Consider the following 22157-nt stretch of genomic DNA (forward strand, 5'->3'; position numbering starts at 1 on the left):
CACAGGGTTGTTATTTAAACAATTAGAATTTTAGTTTCTGGTGATATCAAACAGTGCTAGAAAAAGAAAGGAAAATATGCCATCACTCTTGGGTTTACCCACTGTAGCCACCCAGACATATTTTAATAACATGTCCACATGTCTCATTTATCACCATATGGTTGTCAGACTGGGTATGTGCCAGTCTAGTGTGTATATCCTAGGTAATGAACAGACCACCTCCTCCAACACAGCTAAACATTTAACTTTTAATGAACACCTGAGAGAAAAAAATAGAAAAGGCAAAACTTTTCATCATTCTTACTTTCTTAGAACTCGAAATGAAGTCCTCCATCATTCCTTGTGAAGCATCCAGGTGCAGGGAGTGTATAATACATGTCATATTTAGCATCTTGTCTCTATCCTTCAAAAAAGCAATCAGAGTGGCAAACATTAGTATGCTCTGTGCAGAGATGATATGCTATAAGATTTCTAGGACATGTACATCAGTGGTTTATCATACACAAGCACCTCACTCCTGTATCTGAGATACCAAATCAAGGTGTTCATAGATTTAGCTTTTCTTACATTTAGATGAGCTTAAAACAGTCATGCCAGATTGTAAAGTGGCAGAAATGGGATGTATCAGGCTGGAAAGTTTAGATCAAGGCTAGCAAGCAAAATCAGTAAACGACTTTGTTTGTAGACAACCAACATTGGACGATAAAAGTTGTCATCCAGAAACTGAGACTAGATGCAGAAATGCACAGATTTACATGGAACTATCTGGATCTTGCCCCAAAATCACAAAAATACCATAGATGCATTTCTTCATGCGTAGAGAATCTCATCTGTTTCCAGGCTGTGTCACCACAAGTTCTGTGAGTTGAGCCAACAAGCTGTGGAAATATAAACCAGTGAAAATATAGTTATGTCCAGTAAATATTTGGACTACAGCACCGTTTTTGTATATTTGTCTTTATTTGTCACTATAGTGGATTTTAAATCATGCAATGAACATGAATGTGATTTAAAAGCAGATTCATCTTTAATTCAGCAGCATAAATGATGTATATACAGTGTGTTTTTCTATCACATGTGCAATGCACACACTGCTAGTTAGAAAAGGTTTTCATTGTGAGATTTTGACAAAAAATGGGTTACCTTCAAAAGTGCAGTCCTGTCTTGAAAAATGAAAAAAAAAAATGAAAGAGAGAGGAAATATGAGATATGATTAAAAACATTAAGGCAAAACTGACAAACAGGTGATGCAAAAAGGCACAGAATGAACCCAGACTGGACACTGACTGATTTATCTTGCGACAGAAGCTCCGATCAACAGAGACAAGTTAACTAGATTGTGAACGACCTACAAGTATTAAGGAACAATGGCTTGGGACATGGGATAATTTGTGATTAAATGTACAATCTGTAAAAAGCTTGCTTTGTCTCTCTCTCTCTCTCTCTCTGTCTCTCTCTCTCTCACACACACACACACACACACACACGGACACATCTATTCCAGTATAAATGACAATTGTGGACCAACCGCACTGGCAGAATGCCAAGATAATCAGTGAACACTGAAGAGGCAGCTAATTAATAGTCACTGCAAGCTGATAGTTTGAAAAGATTAGCAGCTTTCTGGAGAGTTGAGAGGACATAGATATGCCTGTCAGGATCAATCCATTTGAGTAATACACACACACACACACACACACACACACACACACACACACACACACACACACACACGTTTGTGTTTGTATGTCGGTATGTAGACATGTTAGGTAGAAGTGCATTGAATGCAGTGAAAAACAGCAAAAACAAGGAAAAAAAATCCAATCCCAAGTTGAAGCTCATTATTTTCATTATTTTCATACATCACATATTTTTATTCCAATTTGAATCTTTATTATAAAGATGTCAGAATGATGGTACGCTGAATATTAAAACAAGAGACATCAAGAGATAGTCTTCACCCTGTACTTGAAGCTTCATATTCATTTCATTTCAATTCAATTTCATTTATAAAGCACTGAATCACAACAACAGTTGCCTCAAGGCACTTATATGAAGCTCTCAGCATCCTGCCAGATTGTTTTAACTTTTCCAGTTTTGTTTCAGAAGTAGAAAGGCAGAGGGTGTTGTAATAGGCAATGCAAACTTACTAAAAAGATTAAAATTACAATGAATTCACTCTGTTGGTAAGACAAAAATGTCATTGCTATTTTGTATAAGGCACTCTTTAAAAAAAAGAAGCAAACAAACAAGCAAATTAAAACAGGTATTTCTAGGCTTTTCAAACAATTAAAACTACACATTAAAAAGTCTGAGAATCTAGAAAATGTCTGTATGAAACAGCAGAAACTTTTCCGAGAATGTGTCATTTTATTTAAGCTAAATCCATAAATGCAGTAACAGGCTAAGTTTTTCTTTTTAAGAGTTAGTATATCTCTTATCTCTTAACATGTAAAATGGGTCAAGATATAAGAAATGTGTCAAAACAGTGATACTTAATTTTACAACTTAATTCATAAAAAACAACAACAATAAAAAAACAACAAAAAACAGTTGTCATCTAACAAGTGGTCCAAGTACTAAGCAAAGAGTTTGTTTGGACAACCAAAAATATCCACACTGAAAGCCTTATTTTGACAGTGCAAAAATGTGATAAATAAGTAAACAATGCTTCTGGTTTAACTGGCACACTAAATACAGGTTTGAAAACTATAAACTCTTCACACTGCTTGGTGGTGGCCAGAAACAAAACTTTCATCAACAGCAAATATACTTCACATCTAACTGGGCACCGTGCAAGTGGTGGAAATGAGCCATCTTAAAAAAAAAATTCAGGTTTATATGGTGGAATAATCTGTAATAATGCAGCTCTCCTCTGGCTAAACAATGTGTTCCCCCTGTGTTTGTGTCCTGAGGACTGTTGTTTTTGAAAAGAGAAACAAATGGATGAAACCTGCACTTACCATGTTTTTACTCTCTCATCAGGTGTGCTATTGTTTCATCCTTTAATATTTTTAAAAAAGGAAAAAATTATTTTAGTAAGGTCACATTTTGCACAATCACTTGTCATCCAAGCCTTTTATGGGATATGAAATTAAAAATATGACAAACTAGACCCCCAACTGTTAAACATTCTTGATACAGTAAGTATGGGAAACATTTAGCTCTCTAAAATAAATCAATTGACCTTTTTGGTTATTAATTGCTTAAAAAGCTTTAAACTTCACCTTGTCCAAACTTTTTTGGACACATATTGTTAGCAGCAAATACAGGATTATAATATGTGATTTGCATGAGAACTGAGAATTATGGCAAAATTTGTAATTTATGGTGAAAAACATAATAGGAGAAAAACACCTTTAGGACCTGCGTCCACATATGTGGACATCACATTTTTGGTTATTTAGACCCAAATACTCAATTTTGCTCTACAAGGGCCTGATATCCACTTAGAAGGACATTATACTGCTACTGTTCTATTGAAATTTTAAACAAATATCCTCATTTGTGGCTCTTATTTTTCTTAGAAACAAAAATTGGGTTAAAAAAAAAATCTGGTAATTCTTTGTTTTTACATTCACTGGGCCCCAATATGTCCAAATATCAAAGAAAAATTAAAAATACATGCTGTGGAAGAGTTTGGGTCTTAAAACAAAAACATGAGAAATAAACTTATAGGGAAAGACAAAAGTTAAAATAGAAAAAATGAAATAGAAACAGATATTTCCTTGTGCCAAGGAGATAAAGACAGTTTGTTGCCTAAGTCAAAGGACGGACGTCAAATTGATTAAAAAAGAAACTGACATGTCTTCACAAACATCCCAGAGGAGAGACAAGAGTGAGAGAAACAAGCAGAGTGAAAATGACACGACTGAAAGAGAAAGCAGCAACAGAGAACAGTGCCCGTGGTAGAACAGAGCCAAAGACAGACGGACCAATGACACCCTAGGCAATCTTTTTAGCAATTTACTTGACATAGAAAATGGACTGTGAAATGTCAGCAGACTCCAAAACAGCATTTCATTCATTTTGATACAACCCAATATGATGATTAAAAAAAAAAAGAAAGAAGGAAGATTATATATATATATATATATATAACATTTAACAGGACGATTTCAGCTTTAATGAGATGTACTTTTGTGTTCAAATACAATGAAATTCTAGATAAGTTAACAACAAAAATTAAGTATATTTAGAATGTATGATGTGTTCCTTTATAATTAGCATTTTCTACTTTTTTCAGTTATTTTTATTGAGAGCACTGGGAGAAGCAATGTATGTTGTATGCATATAGAAGAGTCTTCGAAATATAGCACTATCTAAAAAAGAAGGAAAAAAAACGGTAAATAAGTCATAATTATGGACTTCAGAATGGTTCAATGCAAAACAGCCTCAGATTTGGGGAAAACAACAACAACAACAACAAAAACAAAACAAAACCCCAGAAAGATCAGGAAATCATTTTGACATATCAGATCAGGTCCACTGACCAAATTTGACTCAAGCTCCATAGAACTACTAACCAGAAAGCGTGTGTTAAAGAACAGCATTTGGAGAGTGTTACAGACATTATACAACCAATTTCTGACAAAGACATTATGAGGAGCTAACCCCTTTTATCAAGCCCTAAAAGTACAAGACACTTTGATAAATCATATGCAGTTATAGTATAAAGTATAGTAAATGGGATAAAACATGCAAAACATAGTAATTTCCTTTTAGAGTCTGGTGCAAAAGTTCAGAAAGCAATACTGTACCAAAACACTTGTTCTCTATGTCCCAAATCTGATCTCAAGCACTGTGTGGGTGAGTGCACATGCTCATGACTGTTTGTGTGCATGTTCTCAAAAGAGAGACTATGCCTCCCTTTTTTGGATTTTTAATGTCCTGTGCTGGATGCCAGATGCCAACTTCCCGCACACATGCACAGTCTACAGACTGAGCCTGTAAGTGTGTTTATTACCTCCCGTCATTGGACAGTAAAGAACAGGAAATGTTTTTCCTCCTCCTCTCACCTTCACACACTCACACACACACAAACACACTCTCATTCACACTACCTCTGTCACTCCCTTACTCTTTCTGTTTCCTCCTGTCTCTCTTTACTCCTCTCATGTGGCCTCCCACATCCTCTCTGGGTACCAAAAAAGGCTTAAGGAATTTATAAGAGTTTATTTTATTTTGGTTCTTAATATATTTTCTGGACCACTGAATTATTGCTTTTGTGTAAAAGCGTGGGAGTCAGAGCATGAGAAATAGTAGAAGCCTTTTTAAAGCACGTTTTAGTTTCAGTCTACTTCTTCGCTCAGGATTTCAACAGACCCATGTCTTGTTACAGCCTTGCCACTGACTCCTTCAGTCAATGTTAGTTTGCATTTACATTCAGGGACGCAATTTGATTTCAAATCAAGAAATAACAGAAGTTTGAGTATAAAACCATCGTTTCCCAATAGAATTAATGTTTAATTATTTAGTCCAGGTATGTTTGATTTATGGGTAGTTAAGGGGCTCTCTGTGTGCTACACAATTGCTGAATAACAGCATAAAGAGTATAGTCACAGGGAAGAAGTCAGTAAAAATAGAACTTACATGCATGTAAGTTCACCATCATGCACCATAGTATAAAATATAAGACTTCTGACTTGTGATGTATTGTCAATATTAACAGGTGAAATCTTGATTAACTGAACTGCAAGAACTCAGTGTACTTAATACTATATTTTAAGCATATCTACCATAAGTCTGTTGCACTTTGTGTGAATCATAAATCTACCTAGCTTTTAATTATATTTGGGAATATTAAATTAATAATAGTATTCTTAATGTAATTTCAAATATAATAGGTTCAATGACAAATGCAAAGCCTCAAACTTATACTTAGGAGAAATACAATTAGGCCCATATATATTTAGACACAGACACAAGTTTTTTTTGTTTTTTTTCCTTCTTCTTCTTCTGCTGTTTACTGAAACATATTCCAATTATAATTGTATAATGTATATGGACACAATGTATAGGTCCTCAGATGATTGCATTTGGAAGGTTTTACTGTGAACAGACTAAAAGCTGTCAAGCAAGCTCTCCATGCAGGTGAAGCAAGCATCCATAAGCTGTGAGCACAGAAAAAATGAATCCAAGAAATTGCTACAATAGTAAGAGTGGCAAAATCTACAGTTTGGTACATCCTGAGAAAAAAAGAAAGCACTGTTTAACTCAGCAACACAAAAGACCTTGAAAGTCTATGGAAGACAACAGTGGTGGATGATTTCAGAATCATTCCCATGGTGAATCGAAACCCCTTCACAACAGCCAAAGGAGTGAACAACACTCTGCAGGAGGTAGGCATATTGATATGCAAGTCTACCATAAAGAGAAGACTTCATGAAAATTAATAAAGAGGGTTCACTGCAAGGTGTATGCCATTCATAACTCTCAAGAATACAACTTTTCTAAAAAACCAAAAACCAAACCAAGATCAACCTCTACCAGAATGGTTGCAAGAAAAAGAGAAGGCACGTAATAGCTCATAATCCAAAGCTTACCATATCATCAGTCAAACACAGTGGAAGCAGTGTCATGGCTTGGACGTCCATGGCTGCCAGTGGCACTGGGACACTAGTGTTTATTGATAATGTGACACAGGACAGAAGCAGTCGAATGAATTCTGAGGAGTTCAGAGAAATACTGTCTGCTAAAGTCCAGCTAAATGCAGTCAAATTAATTGGGAGGTGTTTCATAATGCAAATGGACAATGACTCAAAGCCATCAAGGAGTTTATTAAAGCAAAGAAGTGGAATATTCTTGAATGGCCAAATCAGTCCCCTGATCTTAATCCAATTGAGCGTGCATTTCACTTGTTGAAGACTAAACTTTAGACAGAAAGCATCTGGTGAAGTGTATGAGTTTAAGACATCAGACTGTCATGAAAGTTGAAAGTCTGCATTTCAACTGCATCTGAATTGTTTCATTTAAAATTCATTGTGGTATTGAAAAAAGGTTGTCTCTGTCCAAATATTTCTGATGTGTAACTCTCTTAACATTCAGGCTTGTGGCAACAGCAACAGCAATAGTAATAGCAAATAGCTAAAATCAACTAAAACAAAATAAAATAACACAGAAATGTGCTTCTAAAAGTCTCTTTAACATATGGCATATGCTCCCAGTTTCTTGTGGCATGATAGCCAAAGGCTGCTTCCAAGGCTTTTGTCCTGTACTTTGTACTTGTCTGTATAAGCAGACTGTTGCTGGAGGACCTGAGAGGCTGAAATAGTCCATACACTGCAAGCAAGTAAGGCATATTAGAGCAAAACCATGGCCTATCTAAAGTGATTTTAAAATTAATATATAGCATAACCTGAGAGAAAATGATTTTGGGGGCATGAAAACTGGTGTGCATAGTATTGGGATTTATACTTTGGAATTGGTTGTAGTTCATTTGTAACATTTTTGAATAAACAAGACAGAAAAGAATGACCACAGTCAAGACAGCATTAGGCAACGAGGCAATGTGAAGTTGATCAAGATGCACAGATTTTCAAATTGTAACACAGACAATTTAATTCATGACACAGTTCTTCTGTGACCATTACCTACCATCTGTGTGGTAAGCAGGTGGGACACTAGATACCATTTGCAAACAACTATTTCCTTTTCAAGCAACCACACCACAGCCCAGTGCGCATACTACTGAGAGCTTAATTAGTTGCATAGTAAATACTTGTTAAATGTATACAAGATTAAAGAAAATGAAAACAATTCATAATAATTCCCAAAGGTAGTTCAGCAAGTGCCATAAAACATCATTACTGTCCAGGTTAGATTATCCAATCAAACAGAGATATGCAGGACATAGATTTTAAATTTTGTAATAGTCCAGTGTGCCACATGTTTTTAGACTTTAAATATTTGAATTTAGATTTGATAACTGTTGAGGTCATTTGAGTACTGAAAACTCATTGTCATGTTTCTTGAAACTGTTTTCAGGCAATTTCAGTTTTGCACCATAATTGTGCTGAAAGCAGCCATTAGAAGATGGGAACACTGTAGTCATAAAGGGATTCACGTAGTCAGCAACAATACTCTAGGTTGCTGCATTTAAATGACAGTTGATATTGTAGCACAAAGTGTATCAATGAAATAGCCCCAACACCATTACACCACCAGCAGACTGAATCGTTGATACACGGAAGGATGGATCAGTGCTTCTATCATGTTTGTTTGTGAAGCTATCATTCATGTCACAGCATAAAGTGAAAGTCACCAAACCAAACAACATTTTTCCAGTCTTTTGCTGTTGGTTTGCTCTTCTGCTGCTGCAGCCCATATGCTTTGAGGTTCAATATGTTGTGCTTCCATAGATGCTCTTCTGCATACAGTCTTGCAACTTTCTGGTTATAGGGAATGGTTGAGTTACTCTCTTCCAACCAAGAAATCTGGCCATTCTCCTCTGACCTCTAGCATCAAAAAGGCATTTTCAACCACAGAACTGCTGCTCACTGGATATTTTCTCTTTTTTGGACCATTGTCTATAAACACTAGAGGTGACTGTCTGGGAAAATCTGAGGAGTTTCTGAAATACAGGCCCATCTGGGACCACCAACCATGCCACATTCAGTCATTTAAATCACATTTCCTCCCCATTCTGATCCTCTGTTTAACTGTCAATGGATAATGAACACTTGAACAGGTAAATGTAATAAAGTGACCAATCTATTCACAAAACTGTGTGACATCTGTTTTTTTATTTTAATTTTTAGTATCAATTTTTCAGTCTCAGTAGTGAAGCTTTTTGGTTCTTTTACATCATAAACTGTCAAAAATTCATTGTCAGATTTATGTTGCATAACCATGTTTGATCGCTGCGAGAGAAAAATTAATTAATGAATAAACAAGATATATATCATGCAATGTTCAACAGTCAACTTATTTACTCAGTTGTTGAGCAGCAGAAACTGGAGGAAATTCACTGAATTTCCCCAAGACACTTGGGCTTGCATCAAGGCATTACATTTTACCAATGGCATCTCTAATTACTTTTGCACTCTTCTCCTAAAGTGCTTTTGCCATATCTCATCTCTCATAAACTCCCAGATGCACAATAAAGAAAAAAACTGTCAAAAATAATTCTCCAAAGCAATGTCATGTTGGAAGAGGCATCCCAAGAGAAAGTCTGCCAAACTGACAAATGTTTAGCACACAGTGACAGCAAGAATTGTTATGGGCACACTCTGATGTAGACAATCTCTTACAAACCAGTTCAGTCTTCATTTCCATTAAGTGGCACCAGATCATCAACCTTCTGTCATTTTCTCCTCTCACAGCCCACATGCAGATTTCAGTTTCACCAAGAGCATTCACGTGTCATGATTTTTATAGACAAAATAAATCACCTTCGTTTTAGGTTGTTTCTGTGATTCAGTATATAAACCAAAGTTATCTGATTTTTACGTTCTGGAGGGCGATAAATTCTTTCATGTGGAAAATAATGTAATGTGACAGGCTGAGTTTCTGCATACAGCCAAGTGGCTCCAAACTAGGTTGATAGAAACTCCCTATTTCCTCTCAATGATTTGTTGTTAACTGAACAACGAATAATTACATACTGTGAGAAAGCTACGGCTGTCTAAAATCAAAATTGTGGTTGCCAAACAGACAAATGTTCACATTCTTTTTTTTGACATAGCCAGAGATGTCAGAAGCAGAAGATAACTATGGAGATTTATTAAAGATTTGTAGCAAACCAACTGTGCTCTCATTTGCATCAAGTGGCACAGCGACTAATCTGCCAGCTCATCATCTTGCAGCCAAATTTCAGTTTGTCAGTCATAGAATTTAGCCACAGTAGCAACATTTGTAGGATAGTTTAGTAAATGTTTATTAAATAAAAAAAATCCTTTAAATTCAATTCAAAGAAAAATATTTAAAAAAACAACTGCGCACTAGTTTGGTTGCTTCGTAAAAAAAATAAATACAACCAGAATATAATGATTGGCAAATGTCAAACTCATATTTTATTCACAATGGAACAAAGAAAGCATGTGCACACAGCATGCAATTAATTTGCACAAATATCTATAATATGCAGCTTAGCCATGGTGGTGACTCTCAAAGCAGAGCCAATGAGAACTGATAAGAGAAATGATAAGAAATCAAATTGATAAATTGTATTGATAATGCAGTCAGAATCACTGAATTCTTTTCATTTCCCATCCCTGCTGATAAAATGAGGATGCATCACTACCTTTGGAAGCAACTAGAAATCTGTAAAGGCACTATCAATGCTGAAAGGCAAACAGGTTGTCAGGGAAGTTCCTGCATATTTCAGCAAAACAAAGCTAAAACTTCATACTGCATCTACTAAAACAGATTAGCTTTAGTTGATAGTGATGTGCAATACCACTGATTTGCTTTCTGATCTGATACCAAGTAAAATTCAGGGTGGTATCAACGATACTGATCCGATACTCTGTACAAAAACTTAATGTTTCATTGTATTTCATAATACAATATATAATTGCATTATGTAATTGTAATAATAATATAGCTTCATAATGATTACAGGACATCAGACTACTTGTTCTTACTGCTTAACGATGCAGAATTATCATATAGAAATAAAAAACCTGAATTTGTGCGCTATTTGAGCATGTTGCTGCCTGCAGCACTAAAGGACTCTGACAAACGTCTGTCTCGCCCTAGCAGCACCTGTCCCTCTCCTCCTCTTCAGTTCGCCTCAACATAAGCTCATCATATTCTGTGATGTGATTTACTCTGAGGTGTTTGACGAGGCTAGTGGTGTTGCCACAACACTGTCTTGCCACATGTATCACAAACCATGTCTTGGCTGTTTGTGAAGGTAAAATACGTCCACACATGACTCCGTTTGCGCTCAACCATTGTTGTGAGTGTGCAGGCCAGGGGCTGCGACACATTTATACAGCCGTGTTTCGCATATGACTATGAAAGGCGTAAGAGGAAGTAGTTCGTTCCAATTTAGACAATCCGAATGATGTAGTTTCTTTCCACTGTGTCCCTGTTAATGAAAAACTACCAATTTACCCCAAAGTACTAAAATATCGATATTTTAATATGAGAGTCGATTCTAGAACATAAATTACTGGTATCGGAAGAATCGATATTTCAATATCGATCCGCACATCCCTATCAGTTGAAGACTCCATGTGCTGAATGTCATGTGCAGGCTGTGTGCAGGCAGGAGTGGTGGTATGAAGGACCCAAAGTGCAGACACTCGGAGACAAAAGGTGAACTTAAATACAGCTTTAATGCTGAACTCAAACAAGTTACAAAAGTGCGAATCCAAAATAAACAGACAGACCGACAGACCGACCGACCGACCGACAGACCGACAGACCAACCGACCACACAGCAAGATGAGGGTAGATCGCAACACAGACACAGAGAAACACAGGGCTTAAATACACAGAGGGAGCATCAGGGAATGAGTAACAGGAGGGAAAACACAGCTGGGGCAACTCAGGCCTAACGAGACAAAGGAAGCAAAACCAGACACATTAACATGAGACACGGACTTTCAAAGTAAAACAGGAAACATAACACAGAGACACAGACTTGAATGGGGATACAGGAGACAGGGGCGACAGCAACTGTGGATCACAGACAGAAAACCACAACACTAAAACTCTACCAAACCCACACCAAAAACCTAAACTAAGAATAAACCTATAACCCATAAGGCAAAGCTAGAATATAATGAAATAAACAAAAGCAAAGAACCAAAAACACAAAACACTGGGTCGACGACCCAGGCACCCTAACAGTGAATTGGCCTGCCTTTTGTCCATACTTTTCAATAATTAAAAGCATTTAGTACATTGTCAAATGAAAAACACAATGAAGAAGAGTCAGGACTGTTGAGCAGCTAGAATCCTACATCAGGCCAAAATGGGACAACATTCCTCTCCCAAAGGTTGAACAACAGGTTTCCTCAGTTCCTGCTTATTGATGGACTGTTGTAAAAAAGAAAAACAGTTGTTTAACTGTTTATTCATCATTATACTCACAATTTCTGGTTTAGGTTACAACGACAGCATAGTAACTTAACTGATCTTGAGATGAGCCAAAGTGATGAACATCTGTGATTCACCAGTACCATATAATACATAATATATAACATAATGAGTTCCAGGTCAGCAAACATGCTTCTTCTGTTGGAATGGATCATGTGTAAAAGACTGCAAGGCAAAAAGTACCATTTTTGCAGGATGTAAAAATTTATTTTCCTTCTTATTTGTCCCCACCATTTTATGAAAAGCTCATCTGGGGCCAGAGCTAACAATAAGACCATCCAGCAAAAGAACATTCCCTTGGTATGCTTCTACTTTCAAATTATTATTAAAAAACATTTGGCTTTTACTGTCCACAGCCAGAGAAAAATAGAGCAATTCATTTAACTGTCAGTCTGCCTTTATCATTATTATTTGTCTCCTACCATCCCTGGCTCCATTCATCCTTCCCTAAACCCCAACATTCACTACACCCATTCACTCATCCATCAATCAACAGACTTATCAGCCATTACATCTTTTTTTTTAATCACTAGGACTTTTTTTCCTACCAATTCTTCTCAGTCATGTAAGCCCACATTTGCATGTTTGCTCATCCCTTTTTTCATTCCCCAAACCTTGAATCTGTTAAATTTGTCTCCATATTCTCTATCTATTCATCAATTCTTTGTCCGATCTATTCATGTCCTTCTACTCTAAGGACCCTCCAGGCCGTCAGGATCCATTGCTATTTTCAAAAAAGAGAGCTGATTTCTTCTTTCCCGCTGCTTTGAGATTGACTGTGCAGTGAGTGAATGCTGCACAATCAAAGTGCATCATCTGGGCCACTTGTTCAGCAATCGAAAAGCTACACTTTCCATCATCAGCCTGATTCATAGGCAGGAAATGTCTTGTGGTTGCTTGCTCAGTGACTGTTTTTTTTCCTTCAAATGTGCATGTAAATGTGCATCTTTGCACATCTGTGTGCATAGGAAAGTCTTGTTTTAGTCTCCTTTTACACATACTCTTTCCCTACTGTGACTAGTTATCACACGGCTTCATATGTGTTCACATACACACACTCAGACACAGACAGACACACTTAAAGGATATTACCCACAGGTGCAGAATCCCTTGCAGAGCGAAGCCATCGTAAATCAGACATGATTGAGATGTAAAACCGATGTTCTCCTTCTTTTACAACCCCTAGTCATTCCAGTGCAATGTGGCCAAGTTTGTATGTTTTTCTAGGAGACTCGGGAGCTGTTAAAAAAGCCCTATGTGGAAAAAATCAGTAAAACTTTTTTTTTTTTATGTACTCAAAGATTTGCATGATTGTCAGTGTACTATGGAAGTTTTATGTCAGTTAAATGATTCACAGCTCATAAGAGGCACTGTAGCAGTTATTTAATTTTACACAGAAACCTAATGTAAAAATATGCTGGCTGTGAAATCATCATCTTGCAAAAGCTAGTCATGCTGTAGGCTTTTATGTATTATCTCAGGTGTCGAGAATTTAGCTTTTTATATGTTTTTTTTTTTACAAACTATTTTAATGGAAAATGTAGCTTAATATTAGCAGAATTTCATACTGGTCAAGTCATTCAGTGATCCGGTGTGGCTGGGGGCATTGTGGTCACTTAAACCAGGACAGAAAAGTTTCATCATGGAATGAAACTTGTACTAAGAACATGTTTGTATTGATTTGCTGTTATTCTCCTTTCTATGTTTAGTTATACCTATGAAATGCGAAAAGGGGCATAAATCAACGTTAAAATTTTTAAAAAATAATGGTTTGTTTCTACTTTAACATGACATTACTGAAGCAAATGAAGTTCCAAAGATATGTCTAACTCATTTTACAATTGCACAAAATCATTTGTGAATTATTTTGCAACAATTATTTTGAAAAACCAAAACCACCAGTATATACTGAAAGATACTGACACTCTCGAATGTACTTATCTGTGAAGAAAGTCAGTATCTCAGAAAAGCAATCTGTGGAAGTAAAACTGTTACTATAGGAAAAATTTAAAAAATAAAAAAAAAGACAGTGCATAGACTACTGTTCTATCAAATCACATAGTCATTTTACCTTACTTGGATAATTTTACATACCTTCACTTAAAAAGTGTTTATTGGAAATAAAAAAGTAAAGAAAAGTAGAAAGTAGGGCCAGTAAGCATCTTAACAGAACAAAATGGTAGTAAGGATTATTAATGTCTAGTATAGTGTGCCCAGAGGAAGCACAGGTCACTGGGTGTGAGGGGGAGAGGAAAAAAGATGGAAAAGAAGACTAAGAAAGAAGCGAAAGAGTCATAGTTTAGTGATGTCAAGGGAGAGACAAGTCTTTGTAGGTTTTTCTGTAGGACAGGAAAACTATTAATCTGTCAGGGCAGATGAAGGGTGTGGGGGAGTGCCCGGAAAGATGGAAGGAGCAGAAAGAATGTAGGGACCAAAAGAAAAAGAGATGGTCCCCACATAGAGAAGAGAGAAGATAGGACAAGCTGCTGGATTGCAAGGCTGTGGGGAAGGGAAGGGGGTGGAGGAAAATAGATAAAATAGGTTCAGAGTGGGAATTATAGTAAGGAGAGAGAAAGAGAGGGAGAAATTAGAAAATATGTGTGATGAAGCAAGACCTCACTGACCAGAGTCAGGCTTGAACACCATCAATCTGCCCCAAAACGTCACCCTGAGGAGCAACAGATCACACAGAAGGACAAAAGATAGAGGAAATGGAAACAGATGGAAAGAAGGGGGAGCTGAGATACAAGAGGGATGTAGAGTGCAATGGAGTGGGTGAAGGTGAGACAACAAGAGGGAAGTTAAGTTTAAAGATTTGTTTTTTTCATCAAGACTTTGCAAACTGATAAATTTGTAGTCACATAAGGTTGACTGAGAGTAGACCAAATAATGTGCCCTCCACACAGATAACAAGAGGAAATGATTACCCATGCACAACAAAATGTGAAAATGTGTAGTGCATGGGGGCAGATATATTAGGAAATTTCTTAGCAGTGCTACTAGAGAAGCCCTCCTATATTTACATTTTCTTTTGTTGTAAGGCACACTTGTATCAAGATGCAGTGCTTTCCAATGGACAGATAGTGTACAAGATGAACTCAGTGCGAAGAAAAAAAACTGTGAAAAGTAGAAGTGGAGTTGTTAAGCACACTAATTAGATTAGAGGATGCATGGATCCACTGCACAAAATCATCAGCGCTGTCACTTGGTGTTCATTCTCTCTGTGGTAGAGTATCACTTCCTGTTCCTGTTACAACACAGTGTTTTTGTGTAGCTTATCTGCATAGGAATTTAATTAAAAACTTTTAGATAACTTGTAATTTCACTGGGTAATCTTCACATGCTTCATCCGAAGCACAATCTCTTTGTATTCACTCGCTAATTTATAGTCTCAGTACTCACTCACTGGTTTCGCTAGCTTATATTAGCTAGCCGACTCGCTAGCAGCATGACCTCTTTATCTGTCCCTGCTGCACATTTTTTCTCTTTGTGTCAGATTGTCACGGTCTGCAGAGACAGGCTGTGCGGTGGTGTGTGTAATTGACCCAGGTGCGTACACAAGTGAGTAGACGGCAGTGAACTTAACAGACCTTTATTATGGCTGAAGACAAAGTGTACAAACAAAGCAGGGATAGCGTGACTAGACTATAACTAAACTGGGAAAACTAATACTGTGACAAACTAAGAAAACTCAGAGACTAAAATGATCACTGAAAAGACTGACCGTGAAAACATGGAGGTGAGAACACAGACGACGCGACACAGACTGTATGAAACACAGAGACTAAATACACATGAGGGATGATCAGGGGAAGTGGCCACACATGGGAGCACAGCTGACACACATGAACCTAACCTAACGACAGGACAGGAGAGGTGAAACTAAATACACTGACATTGAATACAGACTTTCAAAGTAAAACAGGAAACATGGAGATTAGGCATGACATGAACTAAACATAACCATGCAGACATGACTCATGACAGGTAGACGCACGAACCAGGGAGACGGAGTACAGGGGAAGCGACAGCATGAACTTGACAACACAAGACACACAGACATAAACACAAGGGAGGCTTAATACAAGGGTAATATAATTACAAATGAGCTGGAATAACTTAATGAACCTAAACAAACAATAACATCAAAATAGACTAAACACAAAGCACTGGGTCGCACGACCCAGGACCGTGACACAGATGTTTCGTTACCTCTCAGCCTCCTTTAGCAATAATGATACTTGTAGTAAATGTAGCCTATTTGCGGCTCAGGAGGCCAGATCACTGAATTGGAGACTCAGCTTCGCACCCTTGAAAAGCCGGAGGTCACGTCAACCGGAGGTCACTAAAATCAATATTGAATAGGTGTGTAATAGTGTGTTGCCAAAACAATGTTGGTGTCACGGTTGTTAAAGAGTGGACGCAGCCGCCCCTGTTGCACTATAAAGCCCAGGAAAGACACAGTCGGAACATGGAACTCACATTTTTCAGCCTTCACAAACAGGCGATTCTCCAATAGGCGCTGCAGTACGAGCCTCACATGCTCCACATGTTCTGCCGGGCTCCGGGAAAACACAAGGATGTCGTCTAGGTAGACAAAGACACAGTGGTTAATGAGATCACGCAGCACATCATTAATCATAGCCTGGGAAACAGCAGGGGCATTGGTGAGCCCAAAAGGCATCACCAGTTATTCGAAATGCCCAAGGTCAGTATTGAACGCTGTCTTCCATACATCCCCTTCATGAATTCGCACCAGGTGGTAAGCATTGCCGAGGTCCAATTTGGAAAAAATCGTGGCGCCCTGGAGGAGCTCAAAGCTGGGCGCCAGCAAGGGCAAGGGGTATTTGTTCTTAATCGTGATTTTATTCAAACCCCGGAAATCAATAAACGGCCGGAGCGTCTTGTCTTTCTTTGCCACAAAGAAAAATCCCGCGCCCAAAGGTGAAGTGGAGGGTCGAATGATGCTGGCTGGCAAGGAGTCATTAATGTTCCATCGACTCCCGCTTGGGCTTGGAGATGTTATAAAGCCGACTGGTGGGCAAGGGAGCGCCGGGAATCAAATCAATGCCACAGTCGTACGGGCGATGGGTCGGAAGCGAGGAGGCTTTGTCTTTGCTAAAAACCTGGGCCAGGTCATGATACTCAGGCGGAACACCAGACAAATCAGGAGGTGCAACAGGCCTGAGACCGTCGCACCCAGAGTAGCGGAGCGTAAGCACAAAGCGTGACACTGACTGCTCCACCCTGAAATACGGCCCTTGGCCCAGTCGATCTGCGGATTACGTTGTGGCAGCCAGGGATAACCCAACACAAGGGGAGCATCAGGAGATTTAAAAAGAAATAAACTGAGCTGCTCTGAGTGATTGCCAGAGAGGGTGAGTGTGATGGTTCGAGTGCAGTGAGTGACCGTAATCAGTGGGCTGCCGTCAAGAGCCGAAACCTGGAGAGTTTCGGGGAGAGGAACAATGGGTACGGCTAATTTGAGAAGGGTCTGGCTGCAGCCACTGTGGAGCTCCACAGTAACCGGATACACGTGACCTCCACACTAACCGGAAACACGTGACCTCCACAGTAACCGGAAACACGTGACCTCCACAGTAGCCGTAAACACGCATGGATACCGTGGAAGTCTTGCAAGTTGATCGCAAAGGTTGGGACAGAGTCTTTCTTAAATAAATTTGCCGTTAGTGATTTCATAATTCTAGGAATCGTCTAGTTTTCTTACAGTGATCATGTTGCCACTTTTTTTGTGTTACAACAACATTCCTTCTTGTTTTAATGTTTTTTCATCGTGCTCCATGGCAGAGAAACACACAGATCAATATCTCATTGTCGGCACTGGGTCAAGCTGTCGTAGGTAAGTACATGTGTTGTCTCATGACCAGAACGCTACCATTGTTTACATGTTAGATTTGTTCCTATCTGTGTGTGTATATTCTTTTTTTTGTGTACCTAGCCCCACAGGTGTGCAATAAACCCAGAGAAATCACAGAAACGGTGTTGAACCCAGCACCTTCAATGTCTGGTGACACTGGTAAAATTTCTTAATTTGAATAGTGATTGTCATATATAGGTGAAATAATAATCTTGCATTCATTATCTTGTTGTAGTTGATGGCTCATAAACGAATTTGTTACATGCTGTTTCAAATGAATTTCCTTCTATAAATAGTGCTTATTTTTCTTGCATTTGTTTGCATTTAATATGCATTCTATGTAGTGTTTTGTCTGAAACCTGTTAAAATCCCTATAGAACCTCAGGAAAGAGTTGACAACAAGAAAGCCAATTCGAGATTCTACGTCCCATTATTGCATATATGCAACAGCTGGCGATAAGATCTAAAGGCCAAGCTCGAAAACAAATAGCCTCAATATACATATAAATCGCAGCTAGCATTATTGCATACAGTCCCATCAACAGCCCGGGCCATACAAGCATCTAAACGGCAGCTCCAAACAACAATTAGAGCCTTCATAACTGAATAAGAATATATAAATTATAAATTACATTACCACAGGTAACAGGCAGAATAACTACAAGTAACAAACACACATACATATACATACATATATATCTACACACACATGTACATATATGTACATACATACGCACACTCTTTTTTTTCTTTTTTTTTTTAATCCATACCAGCAATGGTAAGAGAACAGACATTACAGAGCACACTAAAAAACCATCATTGAGTATACTGTGACCAGACCAACTGTTTGTAGAGAAATTTAAATCTATGAATATTTTTGCATTGTTTCAGTTGTAAACTCAGACTGTTCCAGATTTTCACACCACATACAGACACACAAAAACCTTTACGGGTTGTTCGAGTTCTGGGTAATTTGAATTCTCCAAATCCTCTAACATTATAAACCTTTTCTCGAATTTCAAATCTAGTTTGTAAATTTGCCGGTAAAAGTTTAGTAAAAGCTTTATACAAAATTATGGATGTATTGTAATTAACCAGATCCTGGAATTTAAGTAACTTTGCCTGAAGAAAGAATTTGTGAGTATGATCTAGATAACCAGCCTTGTGAATAATACGCAGTGCTCGTTTCTGTACTGTGACTAATGGATTAGTTGTATTTTTATATGTTTTCCCCACACTTCCACACAATATGTAAGATATGGAAGAACCAGGGTACAGTACAGAGTACGAAGTGCATCTTTATCAAGGAATTGTTTCACTTTGTTCAAAACTGCGAGGCTTCTGGAAATTTTGGTTTTTATGTGTCTGACGTGGGGTTTCCATGAAATTTTATTATCAATTACGACTCCCAAAAATTTGTTTTCACTCACATTATCAATTGGTACACCTTCAATGATAATTGGTAATTCTATATTATATTTTAAATTACCAAAAAACATTGCTTTAGTTTTATTTATATTTAATGATAATTTATTTATGTCCATCCATTTTTTTATTAATTGTAGCTCCCTGTTTACAGTCATTACAAGATCAGTATAATCATCGCTACTGAAAAATTGTTGTGTCGAAGGCCTTTTTGAGATCAACAAAAATACCAACTGCATATTTATTTTTTCCAGTGATCAGTAATTTCTTCTACTGCCTCAATTATCGCCATTGAAGTGGTTCTTTGGTTCTGAAACCATACTGACCAACATTTATTATTTGATGTTTTTCAAGGAATTTTTCTAATCTTGAATTAAAAAGTTTTTCTAGAATTTTTGAGAATTGAGGCAGTAGAGAAATAGGCCTATAATTGGTAAAACTGTGTTTGTCATTACTTTTATATAGTGGTATTACTTTCGCAATTTTCATTTTTTTTGGAAAACAACCGGACTGAAATGATAAATTACAGATATATGTTAAGGGACTAGCAATATTCAGAATAACCTGTTTAACTACAGACATATTTATGTCATGATAATCCATTGAAGACTTACTTTTACATTTTAATGTGATATTTATTACTTCTTGCTCATTTGTAGCTGAGAGGAACAGTGAAAAGGGATTTGATTTTATATTCTGATATTTTCATTTTTATGACACGGGATGTCCGCTGCTAGTTCAGGGCCAACATTTATGAAGAATTTATTGAACCCATCGACAATATTACTCATGTTGTGATTTTCACCATTTGCATCAGTAAAATATTCAGGATATGATGTTCCAGAAGATCCTTGTTTAATTAAGTTGTTTAACACATCCCAAGTTCCTTTTATATTGTTTTTATTTTCATATAATCTTCTTCTATAATAAAGTTGTTTGCTCGTTCTTATAATATCAGTCAATTTATTTCTATATGCTTTATATCTTTGTTCCACTTCTTTTGTTTTTACTTTGATAAACTGTTTATACAGATTGTTTTTCTTTTTGCAAGCATTAATAATTCCTTTTGTGAGCCAAGGACTTTTTATCTTTTTTTTCTTTGTCATGTGTTCGTTTACAGGACAATGTTTATTGTACCACATAGTAAAAATATCTAGGAAATTGTCATAAGCCTTGTCCACATCTGACTCTTCATACACCGAACTCCAATCTTGTTGTGCTAAATCGAAATTGAAGGCATGAATTGCTTCTTCATTTATTGTTCGTGTCATGTTTCGGCTGTGTGGCAGGCAGGAGAGGACCCAAACGCAAACTCACGGAGACAAAACGTAAACTCAAAAACACAGCTTTAATGCTGGCAAAAGGTGAAACACAAAAACAGTACTAAACTAAACTGGGAAAGCTAAACATAAAGTATACCAGGAACCACGGGGAGAATCACACACAGCATGAGGGAGACTACGACACTGACAAAGAGAAACACAGGGCTTAAATACACAGAGGGATAACGAGGGAATGAGACACAGAAGGAGGGCACAGCTGGGAGAAATCAGGACTGACGAGACAAGACGAAAGCTAGAAACACTCACATGAGGCATGGACCTTCAAAGTAAAACAGGAAGTATCACACAGAGACGCGAACTAGACACAGTGGAGACAGCAACTAAGAAACAGAGACAAACCATAAGGCAGAGGTCTAAGAACCAAAATACACAGAGGGAAATACTCAGCTTTGAACACAAGAGACTAGACTAGAGGGAGTAACAAAAGACCAACCATGAGAACATAATGCACAATGCAGGGTGACAGAAAACAAGAAACTCAAACATGCAAAGACACACCATAAACAGAACAGAGGGGGCACAGAGAGACATGAAGGGCAGGGGAGACTTAACATGGGTTGAAACACAAGGGGGAACTAATAAGCAAATCAACATAGGAGGCCTAATGAGCTAAACATACTATAAACATCAAAATGAACTAAAACTCAAAACACTGGGTCCTAAGACCCAGGATCGTGACAGTTCGCTTTGCTATCATGATCTTGGTATCTATTTTTTTTAAATCACAGTCACACAAAGTAAAAACTGGTAAGTGGTCAGTTATATCACAGACAAGCAGGCCACTATTAATTTGGAAATCCATGACATTAGTAAAAATATTGTCAATAATAGTGGCGCTATGTTAAATTAATTAACTACCCTATAGAGAGAAAGTGGCGTATTCTTCTTCCACTCCTTTGACAAGAAATTTACGTTCATTAGTGTTGAGTTGTCTTTATTTTACTTTAACAAAGTATATAACTGTCAGGTGTTCCTTAGTTGGTTAGATATTGTGTTTGTTTCTTCAAAACAAAATCATTTATTCATAAATTATTTTCCAGATAATTTACCTTGGTGCTGGAAATAATAACAAGGCATCAACTGCATTAGGCTTCTTTGTCAGCTCTGTTGAACAGTTTGGCTTTCCTAAAGCCAAACTGTAATGTACAACCTTGATACATGCTATATTATTAGTCAACCTTCTGAAAACTTGTTTGTATTCTATTTCGTCATGCAGAGTTAGAGGAGACCAGGGTGTCGAAAATGTTTGCATTGCTCATTGCATGTTTACTGTTCGTGGTTGTGGCAGAGCAAGCTACATTTCAGGAAAAAGTGTTCACAATCAAAGGTAAGTTATATATATTAGCATTATAATATATATATATATATATATATATATATATATATATATATATATTATATCTTGTAGAACCCAAACAATCAATCTCACATTCTAATCAACTTTGGACTATTGGACTTCT

The 22157-nt window shown here is 37.4% G+C and overlaps 2 long non-coding RNA genes across 2 annotated transcripts in view; one reads left to right on the forward strand and one right to left on the reverse strand.

Moving 5' to 3' along the window:
* Positions 1-314: 314 nt before the first annotated feature.
* On the reverse strand, positions 315-4844 carry LOC121812641. The gene is made up of 4 exons (XR_006053211.1): positions 4761-4844; positions 1144-1163; positions 796-878; positions 315-403 (listed from the first exon to the last, which is right to left on the reverse strand). It is a non-coding gene; the product is annotated as an uncharacterized LOC121812641 (long non-coding RNA).
* A 12698-nt stretch (positions 4845-17542) lies between these two features.
* LOC102314358 overlaps positions 17543-22157 on the forward strand; it is a 23568-nt gene continuing 18953 nt past the window's right edge. Inside the window, exons 1-3 of the long non-coding RNA XR_006053212.1 lie at positions 17543-17911; positions 18011-18088; positions 18307-18341. This is a non-coding gene — a long non-coding RNA (uncharacterized LOC102314358). The remainder of the gene's footprint in view (positions 17912-18010; positions 18089-18306; positions 18342-22157) is intronic.

The sequence above is a fragment of the Haplochromis burtoni genome, unplaced genomic scaffold (assembly GCF_018398535.1).
Source record: "Haplochromis burtoni strain Fernald_Lab_line unplaced genomic scaffold, NCSU_Asbu1 Contig_707, whole genome shotgun sequence".
NCBI lineage: Eukaryota > Metazoa > Chordata > Actinopteri > Cichliformes > Cichlidae > Haplochromis > Haplochromis burtoni.